This window comes from Atractosteus spatula, chromosome 5, assembly GCF_055471065.1.
Source record: "Atractosteus spatula isolate fAtrSpa1 chromosome 5, fAtrSpa1.hap1, whole genome shotgun sequence".
NCBI lineage: Eukaryota > Metazoa > Chordata > Actinopteri > Semionotiformes > Lepisosteidae > Atractosteus > Atractosteus spatula.
Window position 1 is genome coordinate 7,049,804 of NC_142710.1, and position 27,866 is coordinate 7,077,669.

At 48.0% G+C, this 27,866-nt stretch overlaps 32 non-coding genes across 32 annotated transcripts; 16 read left to right on the forward strand and 16 right to left on the reverse strand.

Annotated features, from left to right (window-relative positions):
• Positions 1-95: 95 nt before the first annotated feature.
• On the forward strand, positions 96-394 carry LOC148833859 (signal recognition particle RNA). Its single transcript, XR_016091201.1, has one exon.
• A 330-nt stretch (positions 395-724) lies between these two features.
• Positions 725-796, reverse strand: trnap-ugg (transfer RNA proline (anticodon UGG)). The gene has a single exon. It is a non-coding gene; the product is annotated as a tRNA-Pro (tRNA).
• Positions 797-1,416: 620 nt separating this feature from the next.
• Positions 1,417-1,715, forward strand: LOC148833861 (signal recognition particle RNA). Its single transcript, XR_016091129.1, has one exon.
• Positions 1,716-2,045: 330 nt separating this feature from the next.
• trnap-agg (transfer RNA proline (anticodon AGG)) lies at positions 2,046-2,117 on the reverse strand. The gene has a single exon. It is a non-coding gene; the product is annotated as a tRNA-Pro (tRNA).
• A 617-nt stretch (positions 2,118-2,734) lies between these two features.
• Positions 2,735-3,033, forward strand: LOC148833863 (signal recognition particle RNA). Its single transcript, XR_016091225.1, has one exon.
• A 330-nt stretch (positions 3,034-3,363) lies between these two features.
• On the reverse strand, positions 3,364-3,435 carry trnap-agg (transfer RNA proline (anticodon AGG)). The gene has a single exon. It is a non-coding gene; the product is annotated as a tRNA-Pro (tRNA).
• Positions 3,436-4,053: 618 nt separating this feature from the next.
• On the forward strand, positions 4,054-4,352 carry LOC148833865 (signal recognition particle RNA). The gene has a single exon (XR_016091130.1).
• Positions 4,353-4,682: 330 nt separating this feature from the next.
• trnap-ugg (transfer RNA proline (anticodon UGG)) lies at positions 4,683-4,754 on the reverse strand. The gene has a single exon. It is a non-coding gene; the product is annotated as a tRNA-Pro (tRNA).
• Positions 4,755-5,374: 620 nt separating this feature from the next.
• LOC148833867 (signal recognition particle RNA) lies at positions 5,375-5,673 on the forward strand. The gene has a single exon (XR_016091132.1).
• A 331-nt stretch (positions 5,674-6,004) lies between these two features.
• Positions 6,005-6,076, reverse strand: trnap-agg (transfer RNA proline (anticodon AGG)). The gene has a single exon. It is a non-coding gene; the product is annotated as a tRNA-Pro (tRNA).
• A 617-nt stretch (positions 6,077-6,693) lies between these two features.
• Positions 6,694-6,992, forward strand: LOC148833869 (signal recognition particle RNA). Its single transcript, XR_016091226.1, has one exon.
• A 330-nt stretch (positions 6,993-7,322) lies between these two features.
• Positions 7,323-7,394, reverse strand: trnap-agg (transfer RNA proline (anticodon AGG)). The gene has a single exon. It is a non-coding gene; the product is annotated as a tRNA-Pro (tRNA).
• A 617-nt stretch (positions 7,395-8,011) lies between these two features.
• Positions 8,012-8,310, forward strand: LOC148833871 (signal recognition particle RNA). Its single transcript, XR_016091123.1, has one exon.
• Positions 8,311-8,640: 330 nt separating this feature from the next.
• trnap-agg (transfer RNA proline (anticodon AGG)) lies at positions 8,641-8,712 on the reverse strand. The gene has a single exon. It is a non-coding gene; the product is annotated as a tRNA-Pro (tRNA).
• A 617-nt stretch (positions 8,713-9,329) lies between these two features.
• On the forward strand, positions 9,330-9,629 carry LOC148833873 (signal recognition particle RNA). The gene has a single exon (XR_016091153.1).
• Positions 9,630-9,959: 330 nt separating this feature from the next.
• On the reverse strand, positions 9,960-10,031 carry trnap-agg (transfer RNA proline (anticodon AGG)). The gene has a single exon. It is a non-coding gene; the product is annotated as a tRNA-Pro (tRNA).
• A 617-nt stretch (positions 10,032-10,648) lies between these two features.
• Positions 10,649-10,947, forward strand: LOC148833875 (signal recognition particle RNA). Its single transcript, XR_016091204.1, has one exon.
• A 330-nt stretch (positions 10,948-11,277) lies between these two features.
• On the reverse strand, positions 11,278-11,349 carry trnap-agg (transfer RNA proline (anticodon AGG)). Its single transcript has one exon. It is a non-coding gene; the product is annotated as a tRNA-Pro (tRNA).
• Positions 11,350-11,966: 617 nt separating this feature from the next.
• Positions 11,967-12,265, forward strand: LOC148833877 (signal recognition particle RNA). Its single transcript, XR_016091138.1, has one exon.
• Positions 12,266-12,595: 330 nt separating this feature from the next.
• On the reverse strand, positions 12,596-12,667 carry trnap-agg (transfer RNA proline (anticodon AGG)). The gene has a single exon. It is a non-coding gene; the product is annotated as a tRNA-Pro (tRNA).
• A 617-nt stretch (positions 12,668-13,284) lies between these two features.
• LOC148833879 (signal recognition particle RNA) lies at positions 13,285-13,584 on the forward strand. Its single transcript, XR_016091146.1, has one exon.
• A 330-nt stretch (positions 13,585-13,914) lies between these two features.
• trnap-agg (transfer RNA proline (anticodon AGG)) lies at positions 13,915-13,986 on the reverse strand. The gene has a single exon. It is a non-coding gene; the product is annotated as a tRNA-Pro (tRNA).
• Positions 13,987-14,602: 616 nt separating this feature from the next.
• Positions 14,603-14,901, forward strand: LOC148833881 (signal recognition particle RNA). The gene has a single exon (XR_016091142.1).
• A 330-nt stretch (positions 14,902-15,231) lies between these two features.
• On the reverse strand, positions 15,232-15,303 carry trnap-agg (transfer RNA proline (anticodon AGG)). Its single transcript has one exon. It is a non-coding gene; the product is annotated as a tRNA-Pro (tRNA).
• A 617-nt stretch (positions 15,304-15,920) lies between these two features.
• On the forward strand, positions 15,921-16,219 carry LOC148833883 (signal recognition particle RNA). The gene has a single exon (XR_016091140.1).
• Positions 16,220-16,549: 330 nt separating this feature from the next.
• trnap-ugg (transfer RNA proline (anticodon UGG)) lies at positions 16,550-16,621 on the reverse strand. Its single transcript has one exon. It is a non-coding gene; the product is annotated as a tRNA-Pro (tRNA).
• Positions 16,622-17,242: 621 nt separating this feature from the next.
• Positions 17,243-17,541, forward strand: LOC148833885 (signal recognition particle RNA). The gene has a single exon (XR_016091223.1).
• A 330-nt stretch (positions 17,542-17,871) lies between these two features.
• Positions 17,872-17,943, reverse strand: trnap-ugg (transfer RNA proline (anticodon UGG)). Its single transcript has one exon. It is a non-coding gene; the product is annotated as a tRNA-Pro (tRNA).
• A 620-nt stretch (positions 17,944-18,563) lies between these two features.
• On the forward strand, positions 18,564-18,862 carry LOC148833887 (signal recognition particle RNA). The gene has a single exon (XR_016091133.1).
• A 330-nt stretch (positions 18,863-19,192) lies between these two features.
• Positions 19,193-19,264, reverse strand: trnap-ugg (transfer RNA proline (anticodon UGG)). The gene has a single exon. It is a non-coding gene; the product is annotated as a tRNA-Pro (tRNA).
• Positions 19,265-19,884: 620 nt separating this feature from the next.
• LOC148833889 (signal recognition particle RNA) lies at positions 19,885-20,183 on the forward strand. Its single transcript, XR_016091143.1, has one exon.
• Positions 20,184-20,513: 330 nt separating this feature from the next.
• trnap-agg (transfer RNA proline (anticodon AGG)) lies at positions 20,514-20,585 on the reverse strand. Its single transcript has one exon. It is a non-coding gene; the product is annotated as a tRNA-Pro (tRNA).
• Positions 20,586-27,866: the final 7,281 nt, after the last annotated feature.

Consider the following 27,866-nt stretch of genomic DNA (forward strand, 5'->3'; position numbering starts at 1 on the left):
CTGCCAGCCTGAGATCCTAGCGTTTCAAACCCGAGCTGTCCCCTGGGCTTGGCTCACAGCACACGAAGATGAGAAAAAGAGCGAGGCTGCTTCTCGCCGGGCGTGGTGGTGCACGCCTGTAATCCAAGCTGCCGGGAGGCTGAGACCGAGGGACCGCTTGCGCTCGGGAGTTCTGCACAGCAGTGGGCTGTGTTGATCGGGGGTCCGCAGCGTCTTCGGCACCAATATGGTGATCCTGGGGGAGCTTGGGCTCACCAGGTTGTCTAAAGAGGGGTGTACCAACCCAGGTCGGAAACGGAGCAGGTGAAAGCCCCCGTGCTGATGCGTGCTGGGACAGCTCCTGTGAGCAGCAGCTGTCGTGCAGCCCGGGCAACAGAGTGGGACGCGGTCTTTTGCCACAACTTTGGAAGGAGGGAATCTTCATCTGTGTCCGGGGTGTTAGAGTCAAGTTTGTTGCTTTTGTTTAGTCTCTTTGATTTTCTTTTGTTTGCGTGGGTCGTTAGTTTTTCCTTTGTAGTTTTTTTCTTCTGCTCTGAACCCTTTAATACATTGTCTTTGAATTGTATGACATTCGCTCAAGTGTTGTCAAAGCAAGGATGGACGGGTAAAATGCCTGCCTTCCTGGCGTCTTGCAACACGAGAATGGCGGTGAAGCAGTTCGCTTTGCGTGGGCAGAGGACAAGTGGGAAAGCCTCTCGCTTACGCACGAGTCAGAGCACAAAACGGGCTCGTCCGGGATTTGAACCCGGGACCTCTCGCACCCAAAGCGAGAATCATACCCCTAGACCAACGAGCCATTCGTGGAAGTGGGGGGGCTGACTGTTTGCCAGTACTCGTTGTAAAAAAAAGGAGAGAGGGACAGATGTGAACGGTTTTCCAAAGGATGAAAGTCGCCTTCATATATTCACATTTGCGACCCATTTCGCACTCTTCAGCGTAATGATATTTCCCCCAAAAGTGGTTTAAATCTCAAAAGGAAGAAGACTTCTTAATGTCGTAATGTACAGTACTTGCAATCGTTTCACTGTGGAATTCTGTTTCTTCTCGTGAAAAATCTCCGTGCTCCGCCGACTTCTCTCTAGGACAGCCCGCCGTAACTTTAAGCGAGGGGCCTGAACCAAGTGCTGGAAGAGCGGGTGTCGTGACTTTTTTTGCATTTCAGCTCAAGTGATGTCAAAGCAAAGAAGAACGGATGTAATGCGTGCGTTCTAGAAAGTCTACGAGAGCAATACTGCCAGCTGGTGCTTTTTGGACGAGCTCGACAACAGGACAGGACGAAGCATTTTTCAGCAGTTTTTTCCGCATTTTTCGGGGCAGCCACCTGCCAGCCTGAGATCCTAGCGTTTCAAACCCGAGCTGTCCCCTGGGCTTGGCTCACAGCACACGAAGATGAGAAAAAGAGCGAGGCTGCTTCTCGCCGGGCGTGGTGGCGCACGCCTGTAATCCAAGCTGCCGGGAGGCTGAGACCGAGGGACCGCTTGCGCTCGGGAGTTCTGCACAGCAGTGGGCTGTGTTGATCGGGGGTCCGCAGCGTCTTCGGCACCAATATGGTGATCCCGGGGGAGCTTGGGCTCACCAGGTTGTCTAAAGAGGGGTGTTCCAACCCAGGTCGGAAACGGAGCAGGTGAAAGCCCCCGTGCTGATGCGTGCTGGGACAGCTCCTGTGAGCAGCAGCTGTCGTGCAGCCCGGGCAACAGAGTGGGACGCGCTCTTTTGCCACAACTTTGGAAGGAGGGAATCTTCATCTGTGTCCGGGGTGTTAGAGTCAAGTTTGTTGCTTTTGTTTAGTCTCTTTGATTTTCTTTTGTTTGCGTGGGTCGTTAGTTTTTCCTTTGTAGTTTTTTTCTTCTGCTCTGAACCCTTTAATACATTGTCTTTGAATTGTATGACATCCGCTCAAGTGTTGTCAAAGCAAGGATGGACGGGTAAAATGCCTGCCTTCCTGGCGTCTTGCAACACGAGAACGGCGGTGAAGCAGTTCGCTTTGCGTGGGCAGAGCACAAGTGGGAAAGCCTCTCTCTTACGCACGAGTCAGAGCACAAAACGGGCTCGTCCGGGATTTGAACCCGGGACCTCTCGCACCCTAAGCGAGAATCATACCCCTAGACCAACGAGCCATTCGCAGAAGGGGCGCTGGCTGTTTGCCACTACCCGTTGTAAAAAAAAGGAGAGAGGGACAGATGTGAACGGTTTTCCAAAGGATGAAAGTCGCCTTCATATATTCACATTTGCGACCCATTTCGCACTCTTCAGCGTAATGATATTTCCCCCAAAAGTGGTTTAAATCTCAAAAGGAAGAAGACTTCTTAATGTCGTAATGTACAGTACTTGCAATCGTTTCACTGTGGAATTCTGTTTCTTCTCGTGAAAAATCTCCGTGCTCCGCCGACTTCTCTCTAGGACAGCCCGCCGTAACTTTAAGCGAGGGGCCTGAACCAAGTGCTGGAAGAGCGGGTGTCGTGACTTTTTTTGCATTTCAGCTCAAGTGATGTCAAAGCAAAGAAGAACGGATGTAATGCGTGCGTTCTAGAAAGTCTACGAGAGCAATACTGCCAGCTGGTGCTTTTTGGACGAGCTCGACAACAGGACAGGACGAAGCAATTTTCAGCAGTTTTTTCCGCATTTTTCGGGGCAGCCACCTGCCAGCCTGAGATCCTAGCGTTTCAAACCCGAGCTGTCCCCTGGGCTTGGCTCACAGCACACGAAGATGAGAAAAAGAGCGAGGCTGCTTCTCGCCGGGTGTGGTGGCGCACGCCTGTAATCCAAGCTGCCGGGAGGCTGAGACCGAGGGACCGCTTGCGCTCGGGAGTTCTGCACAGCAGTGGGCTGTGTTGATCGGGGGTCCGCAGCGTCTTCGGCACCAATATGGTGATCCCGGGGGAGCTTGGGCTCACCAGGTTGTCTAAAGAGGGGTGTTCCAACCCAGGTCGGAAACGGAGCAGGTGAAAGCCCCCGTGCTGATGCGTGCTGGGACAGCTCCTGTGAGCAGCAGCTGTCGTGCAGCCCGGGCAACAGAGTGGGACGCGGTCTTTTGCCACAACTTTGGAAGGAGGGAATCTTCATCTGTGTCCGGGGTGTTAGAGTCAAGTTTGTTGCTTTTGTTTAGTCTCTTTGATTTTCTTTTGTTTGCGTGGGTCGTTAGTTTTTCCTTTGTAGTTTTTTTCTTCTGCTCTGAACCCTTTAATACATTGTCTTTGAATTGTATGACATCCGCTCAAGTGTTGTCAAAGCAAGGATGGACGGGTAAAATGCCTGCCTTCCTGGCGTCTTGCAACACGAGAACGGCGGTGAAGCAGTTCGCTTTGCGTGGGCAGAGCACAAGTGGGAAAGCCTCTCTCTTACGCACGAGTCAGAGCACAAAACGGGCTCGTCCGGGATTTGAACCGGGGACCTCTCGCACCCTAAGCGAGAATCATACCCCTAGACCAACGAGCCATTCGCAGAAGGGGCGCTGGCTGTTTGCCAGTACTCGTTGTAAAAAAAAGGAGAGAGGGACAGATGTGAACGGTTTTCCAAAAGGATGAAAGTCGCCTTCATATATTCACATTTGCGACCCATTTCGCACTCTTCAGCGTAATGATATTTCCCCCAAAAGTGGTTTAAATCTCAAAAGGAAGAAGACTTCTTAATGTCGTAATGTACAGTACTTGCAATCGTTTCACTGTGGAATTCTGTTTCTTCTCGTGAAAAATCTCCGTGCTCCGCCGACTTCTCTCTAGGACAGCCCGCCGTAACTTTAAGCGAGGGGCCTGAACCAAGTGCTGGAAGAGCGGGTGTCGTGACTTTTTTTGCATTTCAGCTCAAGTGATGTCAAAGCAAAGAAGAACGGGTGTAATGCGTGCGTTCTAGAAAGTCTACGAGAGCAATACTGCCAGCTGGTGCTTTTTGGACGAGCTCGACAACAGGACAGGACGAAGCATTTTTCAGCAGTTTTTTCCGCATTTTTCGGGGCAGCCACCTGCCAGCCTGAGATCCTAGCGTTTCAAACCCGAGCTGTCCCCTGGGCTTGGCTCACAGCACACGAAGATGAGAAAAAGAGCGAGGCTGCTTCTCGCCGGGCGTGGTGGCGCACGCCTGTAATCCAAGCTGCCGGGAGGCTGAGACCGAGGGACCGCTTGCGCTCGGGAGTTCTGCACAGCAGTGGGCTGTGTTGATCGGGGGTCCGCAGCGTCTTCGGCACCAATATGGTGATCCCGGGGGAGCTTGGGCTCACCGGGTTGTCTAAAGAGGGGTGTACCAACCCAGGTCGGAAACGGAGCAGGTGAAAGCCCCCGTGCTGATGCGTGCTGGGACAGCTCCTGTGAGCAGCAGCTGTCGTGCAGCCCGGGCAGCAGAGTGGGACGCGGTCTTTTGCCACAACTTTGGAAGGAGGGAATCTTCATCTGTGTCCGGGGTGTTAGAGTCAAGTTTGTTGCTTTTGTTTAGTCTCTTTGATTTTCTTTTGTTTGCGTGGGTCGTTAGTTTTTACTTTGTAGTTTTTTTCTTCTGCTCTGAACCCTTTAATACATTGTCTTTGAATTGTATGACATCCGCTCAAGTGTTGTCAAAGCAAGGATGGACGGGTAAAATGCCTGCCTTCCTGGCGTCTTGCAACACGAGAATGGCGGTGAAGCAGTTCGCTTTGCGTGGGCAGAGGACAAGTGGGAAAGCCTCTCGCTTACGCACGAGTCAGAGCACAAAACGGGCTCGTCCGGGATTTGAACCCGGGACCTCTCGCACCCAAAGCGAGAATCATACCCCTAGACCAACGAGCCATTCGTGGAAGTGGGGGGGCTGACTGTTTGCCAGTACTCGTTGTAAAAAAAAGGAGAGAGGGACAGATGTGAACGGTTTTCCAAAGGATGAAAGTCGCCTTCATATATTCACATTTGCGACCCATTTCGCACTCTTCAGCGTAATGATATTTCCCCCAAAAGTGGTTTAAATCTCAAAAGGAAGAAGACTTCTTAATGTCGTAATGTACAGTACTTGCAATCGTTTCACTGTGGAATTCTGTTTCTTCTCGTGAAAAATCTCCGTGCTCCGCCGACTTCTCTCTAGGACAGCCCGCCGTAACTTTAAGCGAGGGGCCTGAACCAAGTGCTGGAAGAGCGGGTGTCGTGACTTTTTTTGCATTTCAGCTCAAGTGATGTCAAAGCAAAGAAGAACGGATGTAATGCGTGCGTTCTAGAAAGTCTACGAGAGCAATACTGCCAGCTGGTGCTTTTTGGACGAGCTCGACAACAGGACAGGACGAAGCATTTTTCAGCAGTTTTTTCCGCATTTTTCGGGGCAGCCACCTGCCAGCCTGAGATCCTAGCGTTTCAAACCCGAGCTGTCCCCTGGGCTTGGCTCACAGCACACGAAGATGAGAAAAAGAGCGAGGCTGCTTCTCGCCGGGCGTGGTGGCGCACGCATGTAATCCAAGCTGCCGGGAGGCTGAGACCGAGGGACCGCTTGCGCTCGGGAGTTCTGCACAGCAGTGGGCTGTGTTGATCGGGGGTCCGCAGCGTCTTCGGCACCAATATGGTGATCCCGGGGGAGCTTGGGCTCACCAGGTTGTCTAAAGAGGGGTGTACCAACCCAGGTCGGAAACGGAGCAGGTGAAAGCCCCCGTGCTGATGCGTGCTGGGACAGCTCCTGTGAGCAGCAGCTGTCGTGCAGCCCGGGCAACAGAGTAGGACGCGGTCTTTTGCCAGAACTTTGGAAGGAGGGAATCTTCATCTGTGTCCGGGGTGTTAGAGTCAAGTTTGTTGCTTTTGTTTAGTCTCTTTGATTTTCTTTTGTTTGCGTGGGTCGTTAGTTTTTCCTTTGTAGTTTTTTTTCTTCTGCTCTGAACCCTTTAATACATTGTCTTTGAATTGTATGACATCCGCTCAAGTGTTGTCAAAGCAAGGATGGACGGGTAAAATGCCTGCCTTCCTGGCGTCTTGCAACACGAGAATGGCGGTGAAGCAGTTCGCTTTGCGTGGGCAGAGGACAAGTGGGAAAGCCTCTCGCTTACGCACGAGTCAGAGCACAATACGGGCTCGTCCGGGATTTGAACCCGGGACCTCTCGCACCCTAAGCGAGAATCATACCCCTAGACCAACGAGCCATTCGCAGTGGGGGTGCTGGCTGTTTGCCAGTACTCGTTGTAAAAAAAAGGAGAGAGGGACAGATGTGAACGGTTTTCCAAAGGATGAAAGTCGCCTTCATATATTCACATTTGCGACCCATTTCGCACTCTTCAGCGTAATGATATTTCCCCCAAAAGTGGTTTAAATCTCAAAAGGAAGAAGACTTCTTAATGTCGTAATGTACAGTACTTGCAATCGTTTCACTGTGGAATTCTGTTTCTTCTCGTGAAAAATCTCCGTGCTCCGCCGACTTCTCTCTAGGACAGCCCGCCGTAACTTTAAGCGAGGGGCCTGAACCAAGTGCTGGAAGAGCGGGTGTCGTGACTTTTTTTGCATTTCAGCTCAAGTGATGTCAAAGCAAAGAAGAACGGATGTAATGCGTGCGTTCTAGAAAGTCTACGAGAGCAATACTGCCAGCTGGTGCTTTTTGGACGAGCTCGACAACAGGACAGGACGAAGCATTTTTCAGCAGTTTTTTCCGCATTTTTCGGGGCAGCCACCTGCCAGCCTGAGATCCTAGCGTTTCAAACCCGAGCTGTCCCCTGGGCTTGGCTCACAGCACAAGAAGATGAGAAAATGAGCGAGGCTGCTTCTCGCCGGGCGTGGTGGCGCACGCCTGTAATCCAAGCTGCCGGGAGGCTGAGACCGAGGGACCGCTTGCGCTCGGGAGTTCTGGACAGCAGTGGGCTGTGTTGATCGGGGGTCCGCAGCGTCTTCGGCACCAATATGGTGATCCAGGGGGAGCTTGGGCTCACCAGGTTGTTTAAAGAGGGGTTTACCAACCCAGGTCGGAAACGGAGCAGGTGAAAGCCCCCGTGCTGATGCGTGCTGGGACAGCTCCTGTGAGCAGCAGCTGTCGTGCAGCCCGGGCAACAGAGTGGGACGCGGTCTTTTGCCACAACTTTGGAAGGAGGGAATCTTCATCTGTGTCCGGGGTGTTAGAGTCAAGTTTGTTGCTTTTGTTTAGTCTCTTTGATTTTCTTTTGTTTGCGTGGGTCGTTAGTTTTTCCTTTGTAGTTTTTTTCTTCTGCTCTGAACCCTTTAATACATTGTCTTTGAATTGTATGACATCGGCTCAAGTGTTGTCAAAGCAAGGATGGACGGGTAAAATGCCTGCCTTCCTGGCGTCTTGCAACACGAGAACGGCGGTGAAGCAGTTCGCTTTGCGTGGGCAGAGCACAAGTGGGAAAGCCTCTCTCTTACGCACGAGTCAGAGCACAAAACGGGCTCGTCCGGGATTTGAACCCGGGACCTCTCGCACCCTAAGCGAGAATCATACCCCTAGACCAACGAGCCATTCGCAGAAGGGGCGCTGGCTGTTTGCCACTACCCGTTGTAAAAAAAAGGAGAGAGGGACAGATGTGAACGGTTTTCCAAAGGATGAAAGTCGCCTTCATATATTCACATTTGCGACCCATTTCGCACTCTTCAGCGTAATGATATTTCCCCCAAAAGTGGTTTAAATCTCAAAAGGAAGAAGACTTCTTAATGTCGTAATGTACAGTACTTGCAATCGTTTCACTGTGGAATTCTGTTTCTTCTCGTGAAAAATCTCCGTGCTCCGCCGACTTCTCTCTAGGACAGCCCGCCGTAACTTTAAGCGAGGGGCCTGAACCAAGTGCTGGAAGAGCGGGTGTCGTGACTTTTTTTGCATTTCAGCTCAAGTGATGTCAAAGCAAAGAAGAACGGATGTAATGCGTGCGTTCTAGAAAGTCTACGAGAGCAATACTGCCAGCTGGTGCTTTTTGGACGAGCTCGACAACAGGACAGGACGAAGCATTTTTCAGCAGTTTTTTCCGCATTTTTCGGGGCAGCCACCTGCCAGCCTGAGATCCTAGCGTTTCAAACCCGAGCTGTCCCCTGGGCTTGGCTCACAGCACAAGAAGATGAGAAAATGAGCGAGGCTGCTTCTCGCCGGGCGTGGTGGCGCACGCCTGTAATCCAAGCTGCCGGGAGGCTGAGACCGAGGGACCGCTTGCGCTCGGGAGTTCTGGACAGCAGTGGGCTGTGTTGATCGGGGGTCCGCAGCGTCTTCGGCACCAATATGGTGATCCAGGGGGAGCTTGGGCTCACCAGGTTGTCTAAAGAGGGGTGTACCAACCCAGGTCGGAAACGGAGCAGGTGAAAGCCCCCGTGCTGATGCGTGCTGGGACAGCTCCTGTGAGCAGCAGCTGTCGTGCAGCCCGGGCAACAGAGTGGGACGCGGTCTTTTGCCACAACTTTGGAAGGAGGGAATCTTCATCTGTGTCCGGGGTGTTAGAGTCAAGTTTGTTGCTTTTGTTTAGTCTCTTTGATTTTCTTTTGTTTGCGTGGGTCGTTAGTTTTTCCTTTGTAGTTTTTTTCTTCTGCTCTGAACCCTTTAATACATTGTCTTTGAATTGTATGACATCCGCTCAAGTGTTGTCAAAGCAAGGATGGACGGGTAAAATGCCTGCCTTCCTGGCGTCTTGCAACACGAGAACGGCGGTGAAGCAGTTCGCTTTGCGTGGGCAGAGCACAAGTGGGAAAGCCTCTCTCTTACGCACGAGTCAGAGCACAAAACGGGCTCGTCCGGGATTTGAACCCGGGACCTCTCGCACCCTAAGCGAGAATCATACCCCTAGACCAACGAGCCATTCGCAGTGGGGGTGCTGGCTGTTTGCCAGTACTCGTTGTAAAAAAAAGGAGAGAGGGACAGATGTGAACGGTTTTCCAAAGGATGAAAGTCGCCTTCATATATTCACATTTGCGACCCATTTCGCACTCTTCAGCGTAATGATATTTCCCCCAAAAGTGGTTTAAATCTCAAAAGGAAGAAGACTTCTTAATGTCGTAATGTACAGTACTTGCAATCGTTTCACTGTGGAATTCTGTTTCTTCTCGTGAAAAATCTCCGTGCTCCGCCGACTTCTCTCTAGGACAGCCCGCCGTAACTTTAAGCGAGGGGCCTGAACCAAGTGCTGGAAGAGCGGGTGTCGTGACTTTTTTTGCATTTCAGCTCAAGTGATGTCAAAGCAAAGAAGAACGGATGTAATGCGTGCGTTCTAGAAAGTCTACGAGAGCAATACTGCCAGCTGGTGCTTTTTGGACGAGCTCGACAACAGGACAGGACGAAGCATTTTTCAGCAGTTTTTTCCGCATTTTTCGGGGCAGCCACCTGCCAGCCTGAGATCCTAGCGTTTCAAACCCGAGCTGTCCCCTGGGCTTGGCTCACAGCACAAGAAGATGAGAAAATGAGCGAGGCTGCTTCTCGCCGTGCGTGGTGGCGCACGCCTTGTAATCCAAGCTGCCGGGAGGCTGAGACCGAGGGACCGCTTGCGCTCGGGAGTTCTGGACAGCAGTGGGCTGTGTTGATCGGGGGTCCGCAGCGTGTTCGGCACCAATATGGTGATCCAGGGGGAGCTTGGGCTCACCAGGTTGTCTAAAGAGGGGTTTACCAACCCAGGTCGGAAACGGAGCAGGTGAAAGCCCCCGTGCTGATGCGTGCTGGGACAGCTCCTGTGAGCAGCAGCTGTCGTGCAGCCCGGGCAACAGAGTGGGACGCGGTCTTTTGCCACAACTTTGGAAGGAGGGAATCTTCATCTGTGTCCGGGGTGTTAGAGTCAAGTTTGTTGCTTTTGTTTAGTCTCTTTGATTTTCTTTTGTTTGCGTGGGTCGTTAGTTTTTCCTTTGTAGTTTTTTTCTTCTGCTCTGAACCCTTTAATACATTGTCTTTGAATTGTATGACATCCGCTCAAGTGTTGTCAAAGCAAGGATGGACGGGTAAAATGCCTGCCTTCCTGGCGTCTTGCAACACGAGAACGGCGGTGAAGCAGTTCGCTTTGCGTGGGCAGAGCACAAGTGGGAAAGCCTCTCTCTTACGCACGAGTCAGAGCACAAAACGGGCTCGTCCGGGATTTGAACCCGGGACCTCTCGCACCCTAAGCGAGAATCATACCCCTAGACCAACGAGCCATTCGCAGAGGGGGTGCTGGCTGTTTGCCAGTACTCGTTGTAAAAAAAAGGAGAGAGGGACAGATGTGAACGGTTTTCCAAAGGATGAAAGTCGCCTTCATATATTCACATTTGCGACCCATTTCGAACTCTTCAGCGTAATGATATTTCCCCCAAAAGTGGTTTAAATCTCAAAAGGAAGAAGACTTCTTAATGTCGTAATGTACAGTACTTGCAATCGTTTCACTGTGGAATTCTGTTTCTTCTCGTGAAAAATCTCCGTGCTCCGCCGACTTCTCTCTAGGACAGCCCGCCGTAACTTTAAGCGAGGGGCCTGAACCAAGTGCTGGAAGAGCGGGTGTCGTGACTTTTTCTGCATTTCAGCTCAAGTGATGTCAAAGCAAAGAAGAACGGATGTAATGCGTGCGTTCTAGAAAGTCTACGAGAGCAATACTGCCAGCTGGTGCTTTTTGGACGAGCTCGACAACAGGACAGGACGAAGCATTTTTCAGCAGTTTTTTCCGCATTTTTCGGGCCAGCCACCTGCCAGCCTGAGATCCTAGCGTTTCAAACCCGAGCTGTCCCCTGGGCTTGGCTCACAGCACACGAAGATGAGAAAAAGAGCGAGGCTGCTTCTCGCCGGGCGTGGTGGCGCACGCCTGTAATCCAAGCTGCCGGGAGGCTGAGACCGAGGGACCGCTTGCGCTCGGGAGTTCTGCACAGCAGTGGGCTGTGTTGATCGGGGGTCCGCAGCGTCTTCGGCACCAATATGGTGATCCCGGGGGAGCTTGGGCTCACCAGGTTGTCTAAAGAGGGGTGTACCAACCCAGGTCGGAAACGGAGCAGGTGAAAGCCCCCGTGCTGATGCGTGCTGGGACAGCTCCTGTGAGCAGCAGCTGTCGTGCAGCCCGGGCAACAGAGTAGGACGCGGTCTTTTGCCACAACTTTGGAAGGAGGGAATCTTCATCTGTGTCCGGGGTGTTAGAGTCAAGTTTGTTGCTTTTGTTTAGTCTCTTTGATTTTCTTTTGTTTGCGTGGGTCGTTAGTTTTTCCTTTGTAGTTTTTTTCTTCTGCTCTGAACCCTTTAATACATTGTCTTTGAATTGTATGACATCCGCTCAAGTGTTGTCAAAGCAAGGATGGACGGGTAAAATGCCTGCCTTCCTGGCGTCTTGCAACACGAGAATGGCGGTGAAGCAGTTCGCTTTGCGTGGGCAGAGCACAAGTGGGAAAGCCTCTCGCTTACGCACGAGTCAGAGCACAATACGGGCTCGTCCGGGATTTGAACCCGGGACCTCTCGCACCCTAAGCGAGAATCATACCCCTAGACCAACGAGCCATTCGCAGTGGGGGTGCTGGCTGTTTGCCAGTACTCGTTGTAAAAAAAAGGAGAGAGGGACAGATGTGAACGGTTTTCCAAAGGATGAAAGTCGCCTTCATATATTCACATTTGCGACCCATTTCGCACTCTTCAGCGTAATGATATTTCCCCCAAAAGTGGTTTAAATCTCAAAAGGAAGAAGACTTCTTAATGTCGTAATGTACAGTACTTGCAATCGTTTCACTGTGGAATTCTGTTTCTTCTCGTGAAAAATCTCCGTGCTCCGCCGACTTCTCTCTAGGACAGCCCGCCGTAACTTTAAGCGAGGGGCCTGAACCAAGTGCTGGAAGAGCGGGTGTCGTGACTTTTTTTGCATTTCAGCTCAAGTGATGTCAAAGCAAAGAAGAACGGATGTAATGCGTGCGTTCTAGAAAGTCTACGAGAGCAATACTGCCAGCTGGTGCTTTTTGGACGAGCTCGACAACAGGACAGGACGAAGCATTTTTCAGCAGTTTTTTCCGCATTTTTCGGGGCAGCCACCTGCCAGCCTGAGATCCTAGCGTTTCAAACCCGAGCTGTCCCCTGGGCTTGGCTCACAGCACACGAAGATGAGAAAAAGAGCGAGGCTGCTTCTCGCCGGGCGTGGTGGCGCACGCATGTAATCCAAGCTGCCGGGAGGCTGAGACCGAGGGACCGCTTGCGCTCGGGAGTTCTGCACAGCAGTGGGCTGTGTTGATCGGGGGTCCGCAGCGTCTTCGGCACCAATATGGTGATCCCGGGCGAGCTTGGGCTCACCAGGTTGTCTAAAGAGGGGTGTACCAACCCAGGTCGGAAACGGAGCAGGTGAAAGCCCCCGTGCTGATGCGTGCTGGGACAGCTCCTGTGAGCAGCAGCTGTCGTGCAGCCCGGGCAACAGAGTGGGACGCGGTCTTTTGCCACAACTTTGGAAGGAGGGAATCTTCATCTGTGTCCGGGGTGTTAGAGTCAAGTTTGTTGCTTTTGTTTAGTCTCTTTGATTTTCTTTTGTTTGCGTGGGTCGTTAGTTTTTCCTTTGTAGTTTTTTTCTTCTGCTCTGAACCCTTTAATACATTGTCTTTGAATTGTATGACATCCGCTCAAGTGTTGTCAAAGCAAGGATGGACGGGTAAAATGCCTGCCTTCCTGGCGTCTTGCAACACGAGAACGGCGGTGAAGCAGTTCGCTTTGCGTGGGCAGAGCACAAGTGGGAAAGCCTCTCTCTTACGCACGAGTCAGAGCACAAAACGGGCTCGTCCGGGATTTGAACCCGGGACCTCTCGCACCCTAAGCGAGAATCATACCCCTAGACCAACGAGCCACTCGCAGAGGGGGTGCTGGCTGTTTGCCAGTACTCGTTGTAAAAAAAAGGAGAGAGGGACAGATGTGAACGGTTTTCCAAAGGATGAAAGTCGCCTTCATATATTCACATTTGCGACCCATTTCGAACTCTTCAGCGTAATGATATTTCCCCCAAAAGTGGTTTAAATCTCAAAAGGAAGAAGACTTCTTAATGTCGTAATGTACAGTACTTGCAATCGTTTCACTGTGGAATTCTGTTTCTTCTCGTGAAAAATCTCCGTGCTCCGCCGACTTCTCTCTAGGACAGCCCGCCGTAACTTTAAGCGAGGGGCCTGAACCAAGTGCTGGAAGAGCGGGTGTCATGACTTTTTTTGCATTTCAGCTCAAGTGATGTCAAAGCAAAGAAGAACGGATGTAATGCGTGCGTTCTAGAAAGTCTACGAGAGCAATACTGCCAGCTGGTGCTTTTTGGACGAGCTCGACAACAGGACAGGACGAAGCATTTTTCAGCAGTTTTTTCCGCATTTTTCGGGGCAGCCACCTGCCAGCCTGAGATCCTAGCGTTTCAAACCCGAGCTGTCCCCTGGGCTTGGCTCACAGCACAAGAAGATGAGAAAATGAGCGAGGCTGCTTCTCGCCGGGCGTGGTGGCGCACGCCTTGTAATCCAAGCTGCCGGGAGGCTGAGACCGAGGGACCGCTTGCGCTCGGGAGTTCTGGACAGCAGTGGGCTGTGTTGATCGGGGGTCCGCAGCGTGTTCGGCACCAATATGGTGATCCCGGGGGAGCTTGGGCTCACCAGGTTGTCTAAAGAGGGGTTTACCAACCCAGGTCGGAAACGGAGCAGGTGAAAGCCCCCGTGCTGATGCGTGCTGGGACAGCTCCTGTGAGCAGCAGCTGTCGTGCAGCCCGGGCAACAGAGTGGGACGCGGTCTTTTGCCACAACTTTGGAAGGAGGGAATCTTCATCTGTGTCCGGGGTGTTAGAGTCAAGTTTGTTGCTTTTGTTTAGTCTCTTTGATTTTCTTTTGTTTGCGTGGGTCGTTAGTTTTTCCTTTGTAGTTTTTTTCTTCTGCTCTGAACCCTTTAATACATTGTCTTTGAATTGTATGACATCCGCTCAAGTGTTGTCAAAGCAAGGATGGACGGGTAAAATGCCTGCCTTCCTGGCGTCTTGCAACACGAGAACGGCGGTGAAGCAGTTCGCTTTGCGTGGGCAGAGCACAAGTGGGAAAGCCTCTCTCTTACGCACGAGTCAGAGCACAAAACGGGCTCGTCCGGGATTTGAACCCGGGACCTCTCGCACCCTAAGCGAGAATCATACCCCTAGACCAACGAGCCATTCGCAGAAGGGGTGCTGGCTGTTTGCCAGTACTCGTTGTAAAAAAAGGAGAGAGGGACAGATGTGAACGGTTTTCCAAAGGATGAAAGTCGCCTTCATATATTCACATTTGCGACCCATTTCGCACTCTTCAGCGTAATGATATTTCCCCCAAAAGTGGTTTAAATCTCAAAAGGAAGAAGACTTCTTAATGTCGTAATGTACAGTACTTGCAATCGTTTCACTGTGGAATTCTGTTTCTTCTCGTGAAAAATCTCCGTGCTCCGCCGACTTCTCTCTAGGACAGCCCGCCGTAACTTTAAGCGAGGGGCCTGAACCAAGTGCTGGAAGAGCGGGTGTCGTGACTTTTTTTGCATTTCAGCTCAAGTGATGTCAAAGCAAAGAAGAACGGATGTAATGCGTGCGTTCTAGAAAGTCTACGAGAGCAATACTGCCAGCTGGTGCTTTTTGGACGAGCTCGACAACAGGACAGGACGAAGCATTTTTCAGCAGTTTTTTCCGCATTTTTCGGGGCAGCCACCTGCCAGCCTGAGATCCTAGCGTTTCAAACCCGAGCTGTCCCCTGGGCTTGGCTCACAGCACACGAAGATGAGAAAAAGAGCGAGGCTGCTTCTCGCCGGGCGTGGTGGCGCACGCCTGTAATTCAAGCTGCCGGTAGGCTGAGACCGAGGGACCGCTTGCGCTCGGGAGTTCTGCACAGCAGTGGGCTGTGTTGATCGGGGGTCCGCAGCGTCTTCGGCACCAATATGGTGATCCAGGGGGAGCTTGGGCTCACCAGGTTGTCTAAAGAGGGGTGTACCAACCCAGGTCGAAAACGGAGCAGGTGAAAGCCCCCGTGCTGATGCGTGCTGGGACAGCTCCTGTGAGCAGCAGCTGTCGTGCAGCCCGGGCAGCAGAGTGGGACGCGGTCTTTTGCCACAACTTTGGAAGGAGGGAATCTTCATCTGTGTCCGGGGTGTTAGAGTCAAGTTTGTTGCTTTTGTTTAGTCTCTTTGATTTTCTTTTGTTTGCGTGGGTCGTTAGTTTTTCCTTTGTAGTTTTTTTCTTCTGCTCTGAACCCTTTAATACATTGTCTTTGAATTGTATGACATCCGCTCAAGTGTTGTCAAAGCAAGGATGGACGGGTAAAATGCCTGCCTTCCGGGCGTCTTGCAACACGAGAATGGCGGTGAAGCAGTTCGCTTTGCGTGGGCAGAGGACAAGTGGGAAAGCCTCTCGCTTACGCACGAGTCAGAGCACAATACGGGCTCGTCCGGGATTTGAACCCGGGACCTCTCGCACCCTAAGCGAGAATCATACCCCTAGACCAACGAGCCATTCGCAGAGGGGGTGCTGGCTGTTTGCCAGTACTCGTTGTAAAAAAAAGGAGAGAGGGACAGATGTGAACGGTTTTCCAAAGGATGAAAGTCGCCTTCATATATTCACATTTGCGACCCATTTCGCACTCTTCAGCGTAATGATATTTCCCCCAAAAGTGGTTTAAATCTCAAAAGGAAGAAGACTTCTTAATGTCGTAATGTACAGTACTTGCAATCGTTTCACTGTGGAATTCTGTTTCTTCTCGTGAAAAATCTCCGTGCTCCGCCGACTTCTCTCTAGGACAGCCCGCCGTAACTTTAAGCGAGGGGCCTGAACCAAGTGCTGGAAGAGCGGGTGTCGTGACTTTTTTTGCATTTCAGCTCAAGTGATGTCAAAGCAAAGAAGAACGGATGTAATGCGTGCGTTCTAGAAAGCCTACGAGAGCAATACTGCCAGCTGGTGCTTTTTGGACGAGCTCGACAACAGGACAGGACGAAGCATTTTTCAGCAGTTTTTTCCGCATTTTTCGGGCCAGCCACCTGCCAGCCTGAGATCCTAGCGTTTCAAACCCGAGCTGTCCCCTGGGCTTGGCTCACAGCACACGAAGATGAGAAAAAGAGCGAGGCTGCTTCTCGCCGGGCGTGGTGGCGCACGCCTGTAATCCAAGCTGCCGGGAGGCTGAGACCGAGGGACCGCTTGCGCTCGGGAGTTCTGCACAGCAGTGGGCTGTGTTGATCGGGGGTCCGCAGCGTCTTCGGCACCAACATGGTGATCCCGGGGGAGTTTGGGCTCACCAGGTTGTCTAAAGAGGGGTGTACCAACCCAGGTCGGAAACAGAGCAGGTGAAAGGCCCCGTGCTGATGCGTGCTGGGACAGCTCCTGTGAGCAGCAGCTGTCGTGCAGCCCGGGCAACAGAGTGGGACGCGGTCTTTTGCCACAACTTTGGAAGAAGGGAATCTTCATCTGTGTCCGGGGTGTTAGAGTCAAGTTTGTTGCTTTTGTTTAGTCTCTTTGATTTTCTTTTGTTTGCGTGGGTCGTTAGTTTTTCCTTTGTAGTTTTTTTCTTCTGCTCTGAACCCTTTAATACATTGTCTTTGAATTGTATGACATCCGCTCAAGTGTTGTCAAAGCAAGGATGGACGGGTAAAATGCCTGCCTTCCTGGCGTCTTGCAACACGAGAATGGCGGTGAAGCAGTTCGCTTTGCGTGGGCAGAGGACAAGTGGGAAAGCCTCTCGCTTACGCACGAGTCAGAGCACAAAACGGGCTCGTCCGGGATTTGAACCCGGGACCTCTCGCACCCAAAGCGAGAATCATACCCCTAGACCAACGAGCCATTCGTGGAAGTGGGGGGGCTGACTGTTTGCCAGTACTCGTTGTAAAAAAAAAGGAGAGAGGGACAGATGTGAACGGTTTTCCAAAGGATGAAAGTCGCCTTCATATATTCACATTTGCGACCCATTTCGCACTCTTCAGCGTAATGATATTTCCCCCAAAAGTGGTTTAAATCTCAAAAGGAAGAAGACTTCTTAATGTCGTAATGTACAGTACTTGCAATCGTTTCACTGTGGAATTCTGTTTCTTCTCGTGAAAAATCTCCGTGCTCCGCCGACTTCTCTCTAGGACAGCCCGCCGTAACTTTAAGCGAGGGGCCTGAACCAAGTGCTGGAAGAGCGGGTGTCGTGACTTTTTTTGCATTTCAGCTCAAGTGATGTCAAAGCAAAGAAGAACGGATGTAATGCGTGCGTTCTAGAAAGTCTACGAGAGCAATACTGCCAGCTGGTGCTTTTTGGACGAGCTCGACAACAGGACAGGACGAAGCATTTTTCAGCAGTTTTTTCCGCATTTTTCGGGCCAGCCACCTGCCAGCCTGAGATCCTAGCGTTTCAAACCCGAGCTGTCCCCTGGGCTTGGCTCACAGCACACGAAGATGAGAAAAAGAGCGAGGCTGCTTCTCGCCGGGCGTGGTGGCGCACGCCTGTAATCCAAGCTGCCGGGAGGCTGAGACCGAGGGACCGCTTGCGCTCGGGAGTTCTACACAGCAGTGGGCTGTGTTGATCGGGGGTCCGCAGCGTCTTCGGCACCAATATGGTGATCCCGGGGGAGCTTGGGCTCACCAGGTTGTCTAAAGAGGGGTGTACCAACCCAGGTCGGAAACGGAGCAGGTGAAAGCCCCCGTGCTGATGCGTGCTGGGACAGCTCCTGTGAGCAGCAGCTGTCGTGCAGCCCGGGCAACAGAGTGGGACGCGGTCTTTTGCCACAACTTTGGAAGGAGGGAATCTTCATCTGTGTCCGGGGTGTTAGAGTCAAGTTTGTTGCTTTTGTTTAGTCTCTTTGATTTTCTTTTGTTTGCGTGGGTCGTTAGTTTTTCCTTTGTAGTTTTTTTCTTCTGCTCTGAACCCTTTAATACATTGTCTTTGAATTGTATGACATTCGCTCAAGTGTTGTCAAAGCAAGGATGGACGGGTAAAATGCCTGCCTTCCTGGCGTCTTGCAACACGAGAATGGCGGTGAAGCAGTTCGCTTTGCGTGGGCAGAGGACAAGTGGGAAAGCCTCTCGCTTACGCACGAGTCAGAGCACAAAACGGGCTCGTCCGGGATTTGAACCCGGGACCTCTCGCACCCAAAGCGAGAATCATACCCCTAGACCAACGAGCCATTCGTGGAAGTGGGGGGGCTGACTGTTTGCCAGTACTCGTTGTAAAAAAAAGGAGAGAGGGACAGATGTGAACGGTTTTCCAAAGGATGAAAGTCGCCTTCATATATTCACATTTGCGACCCATTTCGCACTCTTCAGCGTAATGATATTTCCCCCAAAAGTGGTTTAAATCTCAAAAGGAAGAAGACTTCTTAATGTCGTAATGTACAGTACTTGCAATCGTTTCACTGTGGAATTCTGTTTCTTCTCGTGAAAAATCTCCGTGCTCCGCCGACTTCTCTCTAGGACAGCCCGCCGTAACTTTAAGCGAGGGGCCTGAACCAAGTGCTGGAAGAGCGGGTGTCGTGACTTTTTTTGCATTTCAGCTCAAGTGATGTCAAAGCAAAGAAGAACGGATGTAATGCGTGCGTTCTAGAAAGTCTACGAGAGCAATACTGCCAGCTGGTGCTTTTTGAACGAGCTCGACAACAGGACAGGACGAAGCATTTTTCAGCAGTTTTTTCCGCATTTTTCGGGGCAGCCACCTGCCAGCCTGAGATCCTAGCGTTTCAAACCCGAGCTGTCCCCTGGGCTTGGCTCACAGCACACGAAGATGAGAAAAAGAGCGAGGCTGCTTCTCGCCGGGCGTGGTGGCGCACGCCTGTAATCCAAGCTGCCGGGAGGCTGAGACCGAGGGACCGCTTGCGCTCGGGAGTTCTGCACAGCAGTGGGCTGTGTTGATCGGGGGTCCCCAGCGTCTTCGGCACCAACATGGTGATCCCGGGGGAGCTTGGGCTCACCAGGTTGTCTAAAGAGGGGTGTACCAACCCAGGTCGGAAACAGAGCAGGTGAAAGCCCCCGTGCTGATGCGTGCTGGGACAGCTCCTGTGAGCAGCAGCTGTCGTGCAGCCCGGGCAACAGAATGGGACGCGGTCTTTTGCCACAACTTTGGAAGAAGGGAATCTTCATCTGTGTCCGGGGTGTTAGAGTCAAGTTTGTTGCTTTTGTTTAGTCTCTTTGATTTTCTTTTGTTTGCGTGGGTCGTTAGTTTTTCCTTTGTAGTTTTTTTCTTCTGCTCTGAACCCTTTAATACATTGTCTTTGAATTGTATGACATCCGCTCAAGTGTTGTCAAAGCAAGGATGGACGGGTAAAATGCCTGCCTTCCTGGCGTCTTGCAACACGAGAATGGCGGTGAAGCAGTTCGCTTTGCGTGGGCAGAGGACAAGTGGGAAAGCCTCTCGCTTACGCACGAGTCAGAGCACAAAACGGGCTCGTCCGGGATTTGAACCCGGGACCTCTCGCACCCAAAGCGAGAATCATACCCCTAGACCAACGAGCCATTCGTGGAAGTGGGGGGGCTGACTGTTTGCCAGTACTCGTTGTAAAAAAAAGGAGAGAGGGACAGATGTGAACGGTTTTCCAAAGGATGAAAGTCGCCTTCATATATTCACATTTGCGACCCATTTCGCACTCTTCAGCGTAATGATATTTCCCCCAAAAGTGGTTTAAATCTCAAAAGGAAGAAGACTTCTTAATGTCGTAATGTACAGTACTTGCAATCGTTTCACTGTGGAATTCTGTTTCTTCTCGTGAAAAATCTCCGTGCTCCGCCGACTTCTCTCTAGGACAGCCCGCCGTAACTTTAAGCGAGGGGCCTGAACCAAGTGCTGGAAGAGCGGGTGTCGTGACTTTTTTTGCATTTCAGCTCAAGTGATGTCAAAGCAAAGAAGATCGGATGTAATGCGTGCGTTCTAGAAAGTCTACGAGAGCAATACTGCCAGCTGGTGCTTTTTGGACGAGCTCGACAACAGGACAGGACGAAGCATTTTTCAGCAGTTTTTTCCGCATTTTTCGGGGCAGCCACCTGCCAGCCTGAGATCCTAGCGTTTCAAACCCGAGCTGTCCCCTGGGCTTGGCTCACAGCACACGAAGATGAGAAAAAGAGCGAGGCTGCTTCTCGCCGGGCGTGGTGGCGCACGCATGTAATCCAAGCTGCCGGGAGGCTGAGACCGAGGGACCGCTTGCGCTCGGGAGTTCTGCACAGCAGTGGGCTGTGTTGATCGGGGGTCCGCAGCGTCTTCGGCACCAATATGGTGATCCAGGGGGAGCTTGGGCTCACCAGGTTGTCTAAAGAGGGGTGTACCAACCCAGGTCGGAAACGGAGCAGGTGAAAGCCCCCGTGCTGATGCGTGCTGGGACAGCTCCTGTGAGCAGCAGCTGTCGTGCAGCCCGGGCAGCAGAGTGGGACGCGGTCTTTTGCCACAACTTTGGAAGGAGGGAATCTTCATCTGTGTCCGGGGTGTTAGAGTCAAGTTTGTTGCTTTTGTTTAGTCTCTTTGATTTTCTTTTGTTTGCGTGGGTCGTTAGTTTTTCCTTTGTAGTTTTTTTCTTCTGCTCTGAACCCTTTAATACATTGTCTTTGAATTGTATGACATCCGCTCAAGTGTTGTCAAAGCAAGGATGGACGGGTAAAATGCCTGCCTTCCTGGCGTCTTGCAACACGAGAACGGCGGTGAAGCAGTTCGCTTTGCGTGGGCAGAGCACAAGTGGGAAAGCCTCTCTCTTACGCACGAGTCAGAGCACAATACGGGCTCGTCCGGGATTTGAACCCGGGACCTCTCGCACCCTAAGCGAGAATCATACCCCTAGACCAACGAGCCATTCGCAGAGGTTGGGGGGCTGGCTGTTTGCCAGTACTCGTTGTAAAAAAAAAAGGAGTGAGGGACAGATGTGAACACGGTTTTCCAAAGGATGAAAGTCGCCTTCATATATTCACATTTGCGACCCATTTCGCACTCTTCAGCGTAATGATATTTCCCCCAAAAGTGGTTGAAATCTCAAAAGGAAGAGCTGCTGCACTGACTTGGAAACAATCCACCCTAAAGTGTGTCTGATCAGACCTGGACTGATGGGAAGCTGAATGAGCCAGAGTACAGTCTGCTGGACACTCTCTGGTTAGAGGACAGTCAAGAATACAGAAGTAACAGAACACCAGAACACAGCCTGTTATACTGATGATGTAATGGTTCTATACAGCCCATAGCCAGCACTGGCTGTCTTGTCAGCAGACCCCTCGAACCCTCAACCTTTCAGACTGGCAATTGAAAACAAATGAAATCATAGCTAATAAAATCAAAATGAAAGAACCGATAACGTCATCAAGTCCTGTAAATTCAAACCAAGTTCAAATATTGGAATGGTACAAGCATGAAAAAAACATTGCCCAAACAAAAATTGTTTGAAATGGTGCATTTTTCACAAAGGCGTTTTGTGTCATTAAGGAGATGTCGTGCTTGAAGATAAAATTACTTGTTTTTGATTCTTTCAAGTTGCTTCTCTCTCACTTTATTTTCAACAGCTCGGTTTCTTAAAATGTTTAAATTTATAACTGATGAAGCACATGAAGTCCTTACATGGTTTTCTTAGACATATCCAGAAGTAACAGATATCTTGAAAATAAGACTTGTTAAACACATAAGGAAAAATAGCACTTTTGCGCCTTTGTGTTTGCAAAATTGGATTCGCAATGATTTCCAGTAGCTTTAAGATTTTGTACACAGCTAGTTTTTGTACAGGCTTGTCGCTGCTTCCGTTCACTGTGAGTCTCTCGCACAGTAATACACAGCTGTGTCCTCAGTAGTCAGGCTGTTCCCCTGTAAAAACACTGTGCTGCTGGAGGTGTCTCTGGTGACAGTAAACCGTAGTGCTGTAATTCTAAGTTTGAGTTGAGTTGTCATATGTGAAGGATTTCCTAAGCTTGCAGTCTAAGGCTGGGATCTTTCACAGAAGTAGCTCAAGGTTCACAAGAGTCCAATAAAAAAAATGGCTGATAAAATGCTTTGCTGATCATGAAATTTTTAAGACAGAATAAAACCTTTTCAAGGTAGGATATGAACAATGATTATCACAAATTTGGGATTCAGAATGGGCAAATTTACTGTTTCTGAGACATGCAGGGAAACAAGCTGCTTGTGCATACTGTACAGCTGTACAGCCCACATCACTTTGTCTAGAAATTCTCCATGAGTTGCTCTATACTCCCTGCACCAGTGTTTTTAGCACAGGCTTGTCGCTGCTTCACGTCAGTGTGTGGTCGCTCTCTTGCACAGTAATACACAGCTGTGTCCTCAGTCCTCAGTCTGTTCCCCTGTAAAAACACGGTGTTGCTGGAGGTGTCTCTGGTGATGGAGAACCGACTCTTAAGGGATTCTTCGTAAACTGTGAGACTGTTAGCCCAGATCAGCCCGATCCATTCCATTTTACTTCCAGAAGGCTGACGAATCCAGTGTGTGTGATCGCTGATGATGGAGTATCCAGAGATCTTACAGGACACTGGCACAGAGTCTCCAGGCTTCTTCACTTGAGGATCTGATGAGGTCAGCGTGATGCAGTGAGCATCTGGAAAGTTTAAAGGGCAGAAAAGCCAGCGCTGTACAAGCCCTGGAGAACAGACTTTTTTTTCCTTTCAGGAAGATCAAAATGACTTGTCGCTGTATGGAAGCGCATTGCTGCTACCAAGGGAAAAAATCGCCCCTTTGTCTTGAAAATTATCTCGTAATTATGAGATAGCAATGCTCACGTCAGTGTATGTACAACCTGTTATGTTGTGCACTGAAAGCATGTAGAAACTACCGTGAACCTGGCTGGACCTTTCAGTTTAATGATTGTGTCAATGTCCAGCGCTGCAGAATTTGTACAGATTTACTTTCTACTGGGGTTTAGTCATAATGCAATCTTGCAATGAGGACCAGTTCTGCGGGATTTAGAGATCAAAGAAATGATGGTTCCGTTATGAACACTTATACGTGCAATCACTTCCGCTGCTTAAAACTGGAAGTCCGCACGTAGCGATATAGATATTAAAGGAACAAGTTAAAGGTTTATTCCATGCTGAGAAGAGAAGAAAAGAAACACAACGTTTTGGCTTCATGTCCGAAACGTTGTGTTTCTATTTGTTCTCTTTTCAGCATGGAATAAACCTTTAACTTGCTCCTTTGCAGCCTGACGCAGGTACCTACTTGATGTAGGTAGTATATGACGATTGTGCTATCGCGTGATCACATAGAGTACGAGAATTACTATAGAAGTACGAGAATTACTATAATTCGGTATCTCGTAATTACGAGATAAAGATAAGGGCGAGGTTTTTTTTCCCTTGGTGGCAGCAATGCGCTTCCGTTTAGTATTGACACGGCTTTCCAAACGTATGGTATTCTTGATGTGAAACTGCAGAAACACGTACTGTAAATAGTTTTTTGGGCCTGTTATGTAAACATTGATCGGAATACATTTACGGTGACTTGATTGATAGTAAGACTGTTATTGTTGGTAATAGTAAACGGCAAGCCAACAATGTACAAACTGTGTAACAGGCTGTGTGCCATCCGGGAATTCTTCTTCCTTTTGTTTGGCATTACCCTATCTCTTTACATTCATATCTGTGCACACAAATATTACTTCCTCTCCCTTCAAATTACATGTTTCTCCTGCATTTTGCGGTGTACTTCCACATTCAAATTTACTGTATTTGATTTAAGCACACTGTAGCTTACATGGGGTAATATTATTACATATATAATGCAAGATATTAAAAAGGTAGACAACTGCTGGAGCAGTATTGATCACAGTCTGTCTGTTTTATTGACAAAGTACTGACACAGTCTGTCAGGCCTCGGATGTCCTGAGGCCTAGCACCAGGTCACCCCACATCCGCTACCTGAGGGCATAGGTTTCTATACGGCATTTCCTGAACAGCTGAGCCTGGGCTAACCCCTGTCTCGCCGCTACACATAGGGTCTATTTCGCTCTCCTCCCATTCCATGGTTCGTCCCTTCCGACCCGTGACATGTGGTCAAAGAAGACGAAGTCTCTAGAGTTTCACATCTCGTAAAAAAACGTGCCTATATTTAGTGCATCGTGTTTCAAATGCTCCAACCTACAGACAGAAAGACCTGCGAAACATACTTGACTTCGGTTAACCTGCTGAGGACAGTGGACGAGGGGAATATTTCTGGTCAGCAGCAGAAGCTCATGGCAGTTTTACACAAAAACTAAAGAGGCAGTCAAGACAGCAGTAATGATCAGACAAGAAAGTATCAGAAAGACATAAAACGCAGTATGATGGTTCGTTTCTAAAGAACTATTTAACAACAAAAGAGAGACGCCAGAGGAAAATATCTGCTATGCAGCAGATATGACCACCTGTTTTTTGAAGAAAAGATGCATTTCTCAAAAGCCATCATCTCGATTAGTAAGTACAATAATTCCATAATATTATTTCAAAGCCTGTTGACTGACAAAATCTACCAGTTCAACATTCAGTGGAAGACCAGATCAACAAGAGGTACAGTACATGCTTCTTAAAGAAATTTGGAATATCATTGCAACAACAATAATATTCCATCAACATAATGAGAACAACGAGGAGGAGCAAAGATATTTCTAATTATAGTGCAGTAGAAAATTAAGAATAATCTAATATGACATTGGAGGAATAGAAAGATATTGAATCTAAGCAGACAGCTATACAATATGTCAAGAAAAATGTTATATATTTAATAGAGTATTCATCAATAAAGTAATCACGTTTATTAACAAATAACGTTTATTAATAGCTAGAAAAGTACTTGCTTTGCTAGAATGGGTGTGTTGTATTGTAATGCTATATAGCAATGTGTATGTCCTTAAATTCCCCAAAAAAATAAAAATCAAATTGGTTTGAGCTCTCACTGAACAAAGGTAGGTCAGGGAATCACTTCTGAAATGGCTTAAAACTGCACAATACAGTAGATAAATAAATTCTCAAACTTTTACAGAGAAAAAAGATTTGTGAGACAAAAAAGATTACCCATTGAATCTAAAAAAATGGAAATAAACAGAGACTATGCAGATAAAACCATCTGAGAAACAGATAAGCAAAGACAGAAATCAATGAGCACCCTCATTGTCAAACAGACAAAATCATCACTAAGCCTTGTGCTGTCTGCATAAGGTATTGAGGAAGAAATGCATATCAAACTACCGCTAATGTACTTTTGAGCAGTTGTGTGAATATGACAGGAAATTTGTTCTTAAAGCTGTAATCAAACTCTGTGTTCCTTCTAATAGTCTTTAGAAATAGAAGCGACAAACTCATTTTAGAGACTCATGCTAACTCATTTAAACCTTTTAGCATAGACTCTGGTGCATTATAATAAACAGATGTTGTTAAGTACATAACATTATAACATAAACATACTTGCTAGCATTCTTTGTCGGCAATAAATGCCAGATACACTTTGTAGATATCACTCAGAAAGATTTTCTTAGATGTTATTAAAAAAACACACTTCAATTATCTGTTTTTCAACAAAAATAAACATACACCTTATACCTAAACTCAAATATAATCTGTTTTTTAAGTCATTTTGGAAAACAGGCAATCATGGAAGACTTAACATTCTGGAACTGTTTATTTATGGTTATGAGCAATTAATAAAGTAACTGACTATTGAAGCATTATTATTTTGCTGTATTTGGTTTATTTCATACACCTTTCTCTAGAGATTTAGATAAAAGAAAAGCCTCAAAATTGAAATTGCATTTTGTTGATTTGCATAAACTCCTTATTATCTTTTCTGACAGGAAAAATCCTGCCACAAACTGTAAAAAGAACAATAAGCAACACTTTATAATAAGATTACATCTAGAGCACTTAATAAGTAATCTGTGTACTATTTATAGATGATTGATTGTTTAAAAAGGAATTTTGATGTAATTATTAACCACTATTCATGTTACCTGAATGTACTATCAATAAGTAACAAATGAGAATTGGTGTTGATATATAGACACTGTATACATGCTTTGTGGGAGATGTGATTGAATATCAACACATCGTTTGATAACTAGGATTTTTATTATTTTGTAAAAGACTAGATACATTGAACAAGCTAACCTTGAAGTATTCCTTCTTTTGCTTTTCTGGGAGATAATTTATTCTTAAGTGACTATAACTTCTTATATGTTGTTAATTATCATCTATTGATTTCCTACGCTTGCAGTTGAACTGTTATTTGTCCAGTCTTGTCATAAAGTGTTACCGAATCTTTTTCTGCACATTTTTATCTTGATAAATCGTTGGGGAAAGCAACCCAACTCTTGAGGTCAACAGAAAACACTGAATAGCGGGAAAAGGTGGTTGATTTCACCTATTTTTTTTTGTCAGAGAAATTCAGCCACAGTATTAAGAAATTAAGGTAATTCCCGGAGAGGTGCTTTCAGAAAGTCAAAAGCGCTCGAAAAGTAGAAGTGTCGTTCGCTCAGAGGGAAGGCACACGGTTAAATAATCAGTCCGTTTGCTATGAGTCAGTATAAAGCCCGTCATACTGAAAGAAGTGCCAGGAGGGGAAAAGGGAAGCAAAGAGTTGTAATTCCTGCTTTACGAAAGTCCAGGTTAGTTTTATTGCACTGAAGCCTCACGTAGTGCAAACCGCGACGAAGAAAAAAAAAGAAAAACTTTTTTTGGAAGGTCCTGATAAAGAAACGTAGAGCAAGAGCAAGCAAATCTAAAAAAAAACGCTTTTACTGTAGACCGGATAGACCCGTACTAGAACCAGAATATCTGTTGCAAAAAAAAGTTTCTCCAATGAGCGAGGTCATCCGGATTCACACTAGCAAACCGGGAGCTCCTGTAGTCGATTTACTTCTCAGAGAAACGCGACTCGTTGCAGCGAGATCTAACGTCGGTGAAGGCTGTACTGCAGTTTCAGTTACAGTACCATTTCCCCAATGTCAAACCAGCTACTCCGCCAAAGGCCAGAATAACTCCTTAGAGAAGATCTTTACAGGTTTCTATATAATGTATCCTAGTTTTCTATATTGGTTAAACAAATTATATATGTTTCTACATAGATTCTAAAGAGTCTGTATAGGTTAAATAGGTTTCTATGTTGGTTATATGGATTTGTGTATTGGTCAGGCAGAATATGAACGTTTCTAGAGCATTTTAATTTTCAATTCTATAGTTTCTATATTGGTTATATTGGCCAGTTTAGTAGCTACCCCTGTCCTTCCCTTGTATTTGACTGCTCAATCAGTGATATCAACATAAGTGCAGAAAATGCTTTGTAAAACAGGCAGGCAGGTATTGTACCTTCAGACTGTGTGTGTGCAATTCAGAGGGAAAGGGGCAAGATTTCAGTGATTTTCTAAAACAAACCCAAAGAAGAAAAATTAATTCCCCTTCCATATCAGAATTTATTTCACAATTTAAATACAATTAATGGTGCTTTTTAATACTGACTCATAGCTTCTAAGGATATTTAACTGCAGTATATATGCTCTAGCTGCAGAACTTGCCTGAAGGAACCTAAAAGTATAATAAGTTCTATAGAACCTAAAAGAAAAAACAAAAAAATGTTATTCTCATTCCTCCATACTCTGAGGAAGGCAAGGGAATATTTATTTTCTTTACTTTTGTCTTTCAGTTCTTGTCAGCTGTACCTCTTGGGTTTTGAGTGTCCGAGGTGAGTGAGTGAGGAAAATGGAGACCTCACCCTAAAACGTACTAGACTCACCGTCGACCTGATTTACTGATCATGACTGCTCTACCTGCGATCCAAAACCTTAACAGGAAATCCGCCTGACGGTCATAGAAACCTTAGCTGCCGAGTAAGACAAGTTGACAAGTATTAAACCGAGTTTTGAAAATATTTTCAAACAACTGGAATTAAAGAAAAATGGCCGACAATATCTACACTTGTGCATGTTGTGCATTAGCTCAATCACTTGGATTTAGAAAAAAATATCGTATTCAGTAACAATGCTGTAAATTCTGAATAGGGAACAGAGCTTGAATTCACTAATATATAGTTTATTATTATTATGACAATTCTATATTTCTCCAATATTCATTGAATAATCATTCATTCTACTTTGTTATGCACGTGGTTAAGGTGAAT